Genomic DNA, 9556 nt, shown 5'->3' on the forward strand with positions numbered 1-9556 from the left:
CCTCAGACTAACACAATGGCCTCGAGCTATCCCGTCTACGCAGCACACTCCCTGCATGAAGCTGGATGCTGTCATGTTTACAGACTGTACTTTATCCAAAGTGCCCCAGGCTTGGGTGGCAATGAGTTCTACTTGGAGAGACTGGAAATTCTCAAATTCTTGGGGTTCAAATAAGGACATGTAAGAAACAGAAGCATCCCTTCGGATCCTACTTCAGAACAGACTTAAAGTGCACTTACCTGGGTCCCTGGCATGTGTCATCACTGCTCCCACGCATAAATAAAGGCACACAAACAGAAATGGTGTTGTTAGTTTGGCACCAGCATGCCACAATGAGAGTCAAAAGAGTAAGGTGAAGCCAGAAAGAGAGGAACAGTGAGCAACGTTGCCATCATTTCCGGAGCGGATGGATCCCAGGCACCTGACTGCACTTTCTCTATTAAGTGTAAAAGACCAGAGCCATCACCAAAACAGGGACTCAGGAAGGCGCAGGATAAATCTGAGCGGATGCAAAACCCGGGACCAAAGCCAAACTGTGATAGTGTCATACCACCACACGATGGCGCCATTGGCTCGAGGACCGTCTAGTGTCGGTCCCGTTGCGGCATAGATTTTCCGCTAGCTATCCTTACTAGTAAATGAATGCAAATTATAAGAGTGAAAATCGGGGCTGCTAGAAGCTGCTTTTCACCAGGCCAGGGACCTTTGATATTTAGAACAATCTAGCAATATCTAAGGGGCACCCAGCTGCTGAAGGCTGACCAGGTCGCTCTTGCTTGCTAGACAGAAGGATCCCTGGAGGAGTTGTGCACCTACACGATTAGTGAAAAAGGAATATTTCACCCCTTTTGAGAAGTGAAAAATACTCTTCCATCTATTGCTTTTAAACTCTTTTTTCAGCCTATTGAGGGCTTTTGTGAATGGAAGAGTGCTTAGTGCTTTAATTGCATTTTTTCACTTAATCTCCAAAATAGCCCTGTGGCTTTATTATTATCCCCATTTTACAGGTGGGGAAACAGAGGCCTGATGTGATTAAAGCAGCAGCTTGCCCAAATCATGAAGCCAGGACTTGAACCCAGTTCAGTCTGTCCCCAAATCCTGTGAACTTAACCACTGTGTTATATTACCTTCCATTCAATATTCATTCACAAATGCACATGTCCATACACTGGTCTTTCTTAGTCTTGTATTCTGTGCATTGAAGAAGAAAACATCTTATATGATACAGTGTGACAGAGGAAGAATGGGTACTCTAGGTACCCATAACAGGGGCACCTAACACATTCTTGAACAGTAAAAATTTCCTGGAACATCTTTATCTCTTTCTCTCCTTCCTAGTACTTCTTTAGAACATGAAATGCTCTCAGCTGTCTCTGCTACTCAAAACTCAGCCTTCTCACCTAGGCAGTGCCCTGTACACAGTAACTAAACTTCCTCTATTGACTACTTCTTTCCCAGACCTTTCTCCCCACCAACTCCAGAATTTATTTTTCTCACTAAACTAATCTATGAAACAGAGACCAAGCTGGTTGCATTAATTCTTACTAAAGTGTGTATGACTGATAGTCACTGCAATATATTAGTTAAACAAGAGGTGTTTGGCTTCAATATAAAAGAATGTTCAGTAATGACAATTCAGTCTACAATACTTTGCTTGTTCAAGGAGACAGGCCCCGAGGAGAAGACAAAAGGTGGGGAGAAAGGATAAGACCAGCAGTTACAAAGAACCAATTAGAAATTATGAACTTATGCACACCTGTGGTGCTGACCTTTCAATGATGATGAGTAAAACTAAGAATAAAGCTATCTCGTAGGCTAATTCCATGATCTGGGCATGATATGGTCCTCTTCTTAATTTTTTTTTAATTTTTCTGAACTGGAAAAGGACAGGCTAATTAAGAAACAAAGAAACCTGAGGAAATCATTGGCCATTTAAAAAATGATATAAACTATTCCAGGGTGACCAAATAGCCCTGCTTTTCTTTATATTAGAAAAATGTAGCTAATAAATGTGAAAGAAATGATAAAACTAGAAAATGTCCATTTTTAACTCTTACTGAAATAACTGATTCAGGTAACTAGGGCGGGAGATGAAACCATATGTGAAAGGTGAAAAAGGAAAGACTAAAGGGGAAATTGCAATGGATGGGTCTGGCTGGCATCACGTGACCCCACTGATCTTGCTTAGTGGACAAAACACCTACTATGTGCCTTCCGAATTGATGCAGTATGAGGTGCCCAGTATGTCCTATGAACTCTCACCCAAATATACGAATCCATATCTAATAAGCATCTAGAAGTAGCTTCCACTCTATAGGAAATATATAGAATATGGAAACACATTAAATGATTCCACAAGAAAGCAAGTATACAAATTCAGAATGGACGGCAATCTGGGAGGGTCTGCTGTGAATAGAGGATACTTAAGAAACATAAGACCCAAATGCAGTGTCCGGACCCTGAGTAAAACAAACCAACAGTAAAGGGAGAGAGAAGACTTGGGATAATTGGGGAGTTTTTACAAGGACTTGGTATTTGATGATACCAAGGAATTACCGTTAATTTTGGCAGATGTGATAATAAAATTCCAGTTATGAATACATCCATGTTTTAGAGATGTTTACTGAAGTATATAAGGGTGAGGTAACATTATGTGCCTTAAAATCTGAATCAAAAGGAAGAAAGCAGAAATAAGAAACATGAATCAGGTGTGGCATAATCTTCATAATGGCTTAATCTTGGTGATGTGGGTATTGGGGTTTACTTTACCTGTCTCTATAGGTGTTTTTTTAATCATTGAAAAGTAAAAAGGCATGCCTACTTCCCGTGATGTTTGGTGGGTCAAAATAAAATGCAGTAGGTCAGTAAGACAATTCCCAGCTTTGATGGGACAAACCACAGCTCATACTAGAGCTCCCTCGGTATTCAGCCAGAACCCAAGTGCCCCCCCTTATCAAACTGCACTGCGTTCCGTTTATCCGCCTCAGAAAGACAGGTGGCGCCATCAGCCTGGTTAGGTTTGGATTCGGTGCCTCCAAGCACTTGCAATGGGCGCACTGTGGACAACTTGCTCCCTAAGACACTCACCTATATGTCTTGGCGGTTGGCTGCAATGGTTCTGCCAGCTTGGAGCTTGGGTCAGGGACCTGTTCAAAGCCAAGTGTTCTCCCCGAACTCCAAGAAGGAAAAGCTCACTGATGCAGACGGCTCTGAAACACATGAGAGATGCTCGCCCTCATTCGTAATCAGAGAATGCAAATTAAAGCGTGCTGATGGGTTCAGGTTGTGGAAGGTCAGAACAACTGAGAACACTTGCTGACGATGCAGGGAAATGGGTATTCTCACACCTGACCAGTGGGAGTGTGAACTGGAACAGTGCCTGCAGGGGGGCAGCTGGCAGCACCTGGTAAAATGACAAATGCATGTGCTCGTTGGCCCAGGATTCCTCTTGTAATAATTTACCCAACTTACACTGGCTCCCACCTCAAACCACGTTTGTCCAAGGTTACTCACTGCCATGTTGCTTGTAATAGTGGATGGTTGGAAAACACCAACACCTACCGGAGGGGCCAGCTGAATAAATTATGAACAGCACACAATGAAATACTATGTAACTTTTTACATGAAGAAATCATTTCTACAACCATATCAAATTACCTCCAAGACATATCAGAGTGAGAGACAAAGCATGATAAAGCAACTGTGCATATAGTAGACAATCATCTATATATATAAAAGCCTAAGCGACCGTCCTACCGTTTGACCATCCAACCGGTAGGTATGACACACACTGACCACCACGGGGCAGACGCTCAATGCAGGAGCTGCCGAGCTGTGGTGACTTGGCAGCTGTGGTTCTCGGGTGACGCACCCAGAACCAGAGAGGAGGGAGCCCGATTCTGGGATGCATCACCTGAGAATCACCCTCTTGCAATCCGAAACCCCTCAGGGGATGTTGGAGAGCCAGTTTCGGCCTGATCCCCGCAGGCCAGGCCAAGGGACCCAACTGGTGCACGAATCCATGCACTGGGCCTCTAGTTTGTATATAAAAGTAAAAAAACTGCTCTGCTGTGTGTGCATAAACTGCCTCTGGGAGGACACTCAGCACATTAACAATGTTGGTTGTCTTCAGGTGGCTGGGAGGAGGGAGAATTTTCTCTTGACTGCTGAAATCTGTGAATGTGTGACCTGTTCAAAAAGTAAAGATAACAATAATTTCCTAACAACTGAAAACAAGAAGGAGTCGGTCGACTTTCAGACAGAGTTTAAAGGGAAGCGTGGTGATTTGGAGTCAGAGCTGGGCAGGAGCAGGGAAAAACAAAACACAGGTCAAGCCCATTTTAAGTCCGATTGGCCCAGTCACTGTACCTGACCAAACTAACCCTAGTTTCATCTCACCCTCAGGCTGCTTCTCCAGGTGAGAGGAGGGGCCTCTGGACGCCCGGAGCCTGGCGACCCTGGCATCGTGACTAGAAAATACCGGGGAACTGATGGAAGATAAGGGCGATGCTGGTAAGGCCTGTGTATGGGAACTCACCTTGGTGTTGACTCCCCATCTTCAATAATGAGAGTTTATCTTCTCTCCCTGGTGCAGGGCAGGCACCTTCAAGGGGAAATGTATGCCCTGCCTTTAGGCAGCACAGGGAGGCAGAGAATTCTTCCTGCTTCTGTTGATTCTCAACTGCCTTCAGCTCACTGAGCCCCTTTACCGCCCTGCTCCCAGGTGGAGCTGGGGGACAGTCCTGTTGGTCACCACTCTCCCCAAACTCTTACACAGACCACGGACCTCCCCCAGGTGAGCAGGGTCTGAACTGCACGCTTACAGGGGGTGGGAGCCCTACTCTGTCCATCTTCCCTGGCTCTCCCCCCTCTACCTCCCGCCTCAAGGCAACTGTTTCCCCATCTTCATTCCAAACCCTTACTGACTGGGTCTAACTCCAAGTTTGGGGGGAGTGGGTGTGTGAATCCTCCCCGAGTCATTTTTCTTGTAATTGATCAAACCAATCCATAACCCTGAAGGGTAGGTCATTGTCCGCTCACCCCCAGCTCCATGGGGGGATTTACTCACTGTCACTCCTCACTTCTGAACATGGGTGTGGACTCCCCTCCCCTCAGGAGCCTTATCGCAGCGATTCGGACAGATCTCCTCGTGCCTCTTACACTGGGAGAGCATTTCATTCGCTGGGTTGGGTAATTTAGGCACAAGGCATCTATTCTCAAATATCACAGCTAGTAGATTTGTTTTCCTCCCTCCCTGTGGGGCTGGATTGGCTGTCTCTGGAAGGCTGTGCCACAGACAGGGGTGGGTTCAGCAGTCCTCACTGACCTGTGGATCCCGGAGGGCAGGAGGGTGCCTGCTCCCAGAGCCCCAGCTGAGGAGGTTTGGGGAAGGAAATCCAGGCCCCAGATGGTTAACAGAGGTCGCAGGGCGTTCCAGATGCAGGGGTTTGTGGGCCACACTTTGAGAAACTGTGGATTAAATGATCTTCCTGGTCTTCTATGATTTGTCTGACAGGTTTAAGACAGCTGTGACTTAACATTAGGTTTCCTTCCTGGTGGTTTTAGAGAATTCATATCTGAGTTTAATCTGGGAACCACTGTACTGTCAGTGTACCCGCAATCCTTTCTGTGGAAATCTCTGTGGCCAACAGGCACAACCATCAGCAAAACAGAAACTTGTCAGGAATTCCCTGCAGAGCCAGAGTCAAGCGACTGGGTGTGTGTGTGCCGGGTCTGTAGTCACAGCTGTCCTGGAGGAACTCCTACGACTCGAATAAAATGGGACATGGCAAAGATGCCTTTGGACAGCCTCACACCTTTCTTGTTTGGCCAAGGGTTTCATTATGACCAAGGAGTCCAGGAAAATGCTGAGTTCATCCCCCTTTGCCCTCACTGACCGCCAGGGGGCAGCCGCGTCGGAGAGAACATTCAGTGATGTAGGCTGCACAGCAGGGTCTCTCCCTCGGGACTTGATGGATTCCTGACAGAAAGGGAGAGCAGGGAGGGTTCCAGCTGCTTAAATGCAGGATCTGCTTCCCACCTCTGACGGAGGCATCTCTGGACCAAAAGAAAACCAGGGAGCTGGGCAGGGAAGGCCCAGGAGCTCTAAAAAACCTGGGACACCTAAGCCCATAGAATGGATCCGAATTACTGGGACCGAAATCCACATCCACCTCCACAGAGCTGTCCTTGGGCAAGTTACTTCTTTGCATCCTCATCTTTCTAAGGGGAATAGTAATACCACAGACCCATGTGGTGGTTGAGAGGTAAAATGAGTTAACAGAGGTGGATCACTTTAACAGCGGTTCTCAACCTGTGGGTCGCGACCCCTTTGGCGGTCAAACGACCCTTTCACAGGGGTCGCCTAAGACTATCCTGCATATCAGATATTTACATTACGATTCATAACAGTAGCAACATTACAGTTATGAAGTAGCAACGAAAATAATTCTATGGTTGGGTCACAACATGAGGAACTGTATTTAAAGGGCCAGAAGGTTGGGAACCACTGCCTTAGAACAGTGGCTAGCACAGGCTATCCAAGATCTATCAATGATTGCTCCTGAGTCCCGCTTAACTCCCAACCATTCTTGGAAAATGCCAGATTCTGAGTAGAACTGGATTTTAATCTGGTTTTTAATAAGTTAATTTGTATTTGGGTTGGATCTAAAATATTTTAAAATAATAACATCTAACAGGTGCTTTGAATTGCTAATTTGAATAAATCAGTGTTGGATTAACAAGATTTTTTTTCTATGGGTACAAATATGGATATATAGACACAATTCTGACAGATACATACAGGGTACTTTGGCAAATCAACTATTCTATTTAATGAGCTATGTATGCCTTATGCCCAATTGCCAATTATGCCCAAGCTCAAGATACATAATAAAGTGTCTGTGATACTAAACCCCATTAGACATGATGTTTCTTGAAGATTCCGGGCCTGCAGTGAACCACAGATATTACTGCATTGGAGACACTCAGACGGGCTGGTCCACAGAGCTCTCCTGGAGGCAGGAGACTGCACGCATCAGCGTTTGCTACAGGCATTTTCATTCATTCATCAGCTTTTTTCCCATACGTGGCTGTCCACTCAGGCAGCCCCAAGTGACATGTGTCTGCCTGGCTGGGTTTAGGGCAGGGACAATAAAGCCAAGTTCGCTACCTCCCTTTCCAACCTCTCCCTACATTTTTATTTCAATTCCCGTGAGTGAGATTTTTTGGAACTCTGCGCCAACTGAAACCACTTCCTTTTTTCTCAAAGGGAACAGGCTGATGGAGATGGAGTGGCAAAGATTTATCAGTAGCTTTCATAGCGAATCCTTTTACTGCCCAAGCTGTTCTCTTGCAACCCGTACCCTTTTCTTCCTTCTCCCTACTTTTCCTCAGGGTCCCTACTTACTGTGCCGCTTGGCAAAGCAGAAAAAGGCACCTCCCAAAACAGCACTCTTTCTGGTCTGGCAAATTAGAAAAAACACACACACACAGTCTGGATTTCAGCCCCTTCGTGCAAACACAAAATACACAACCACCTGCAGCAGCCAATGTCACCCAGTGTTCCCCAGAGACAGGAGCCAAGGAGGAAGGCCAGGGTGTGCACGGAGAGCCAGTGTCTTCCGGTGAAGACAGAGCCACTTGCACTGCATAGCGGCCCTGGGCTGAGAAAGGGCTGGGTCCCAAGTCAAACTCACCCGCCCTCCCTCCACGGAAGCCACCACACAGCTGGTTCCACCGTGTTTGAACGGGAGGCAGAGATTCCTTCTTTCCCCCAAAATGCCTTCCAGGGACCTTTGGAGTCTTTCTTAAATCACAGAGCGAGTGCGAGGTTGTGGTTTAAACCACCGAGCTGTGACTCGGGTCTTCTGGAGGGATCCTTCATCTGAACAACTGCTGAGTTTACTTTTGGTTAAGTCCAGTGGCTTTGCCCACAGGATACAGGAAACTCTTGACACAGCCTACCAACTCCAGCAAACTCTCGGAACCCAATTAGTGAGTGGACCCCATTGAAAAACCACCACCCTTGCTGTTTACCTTCACACTGAACTAGTAAATGATACAGTGGGAACTTTGAAGCATATCACTGACGGCAGGATTGCCTCTTCCGAGACTCCTCTGCCCTCTAAGATTGGAATTTGGGGAGGATGCATTTGGAAATGATTTTTTTTCCCCAGTAATGACAACATCCAGTACCACATAAGAAATGAAATTGAAGCATTGATCTTAATCTTCAAATATAGGATAGCTCCAATATTAAAATTAACATATAAATTTAGCATCCATCTTATTTTCGACTCACTTCTGCTGAGCAAATGCACATATAAAGAATGAATCACTGAAACAGTATGCAGTGAAATCAAGTTCATTTTTCAAATATGTCAGTTCAAATGCAGCCAGGGCCTGTTCTCTGGGCACCCAACAAATGTTCTCCAGAGGCACCCGCCCCTCCCGTCACTCATCTAGCCAGGGTGCAGCCGGGGACCTTGGGAGACGAGTTCCTGGTGAGCAAACCCTGGAACATGTGGCCCCTACACTGCATACCCCTTCCTACGACGCAGCTTCATTTTACCAATGGCGAATGTTCTTGGGTTCTTAGAAGCCTGCCCTTTACCTGTAACAGCCTGGCCCGGAGGTCCAGAATCACTGACCCTTTCCCCTGCTACCTGTTGTCACTCCAGGTGGTTCTACTATTAATTTCAACCACAGCCACCTACCTGGCTAACAAATGCCTTGCTTCTCAATGCGTCACCGCGAATTGCAATATTACACAGTGAGACAGCACCTCACACCTGTTAGGATGGCTATTATGAAGAAGACAAGAAATAACAAGTGTTGGCGGGGATCTAGCGAAAAGAACACCCTTGTGCACTCTTGGTGGGATTGTACATGAGTGCAGCCACTGTGGAAAACAGTGTGGAGGTTCCTCAAAACAATGAAAACAGAACTACAACATGACTCAGCAATGCCCCTTATGGGTATATAGCCAGAGAAAATGAAACCACTATCTTGAAGAGATACCTTCACCCCCATGTTTATTGCAGCATTACTCACAATACCCAAGGTATGGAAACAACCTAAGTGTCCATCAGTGGATGAATCAATACAGAAATGCTCTTTACTAAGTGAAATAAGCCAGTCACAGAAAAGCAAGTCCTGTTTGATTTCACTTACACATGGAATCTAAAAAGCCAATCATGGAAACAGAGAGTAGAATGGTGGTTGCCAGGGGCTGAGGGGTGGGGAAAACAGGGAGATATTAGTTAAAGGGTATAAATTTCCAGTTATAAAATAAGTAACTTCTAGGGAACTAATGTACAGTATGGTGACTACAGGTAACAATACTGTATTGTATAGGTGGACGTTGCCCAGAGAGAAGATCTGAAACGCTCTCACCACACACACACACGAAAAGGTAATTACGTGAGGTGATCGATGCGTTAACTAACCTTATTGTGGTCAACATTTCACAATGTACACATGTATCAAATCATCACAACGTACACCTTAAACGTACACAGTGCTACATGGCAATACTATCACAATAAAGCTGGGC

The sequence above is a fragment of the Myotis lucifugus genome, unplaced genomic scaffold (assembly GCF_000147115.1).
Source record: "Myotis lucifugus unplaced genomic scaffold, Myoluc2.0 scaffold_560, whole genome shotgun sequence".
NCBI classification, from domain to species: Eukaryota; Metazoa; Chordata; class Mammalia; order Chiroptera; family Vespertilionidae; genus Myotis; species Myotis lucifugus.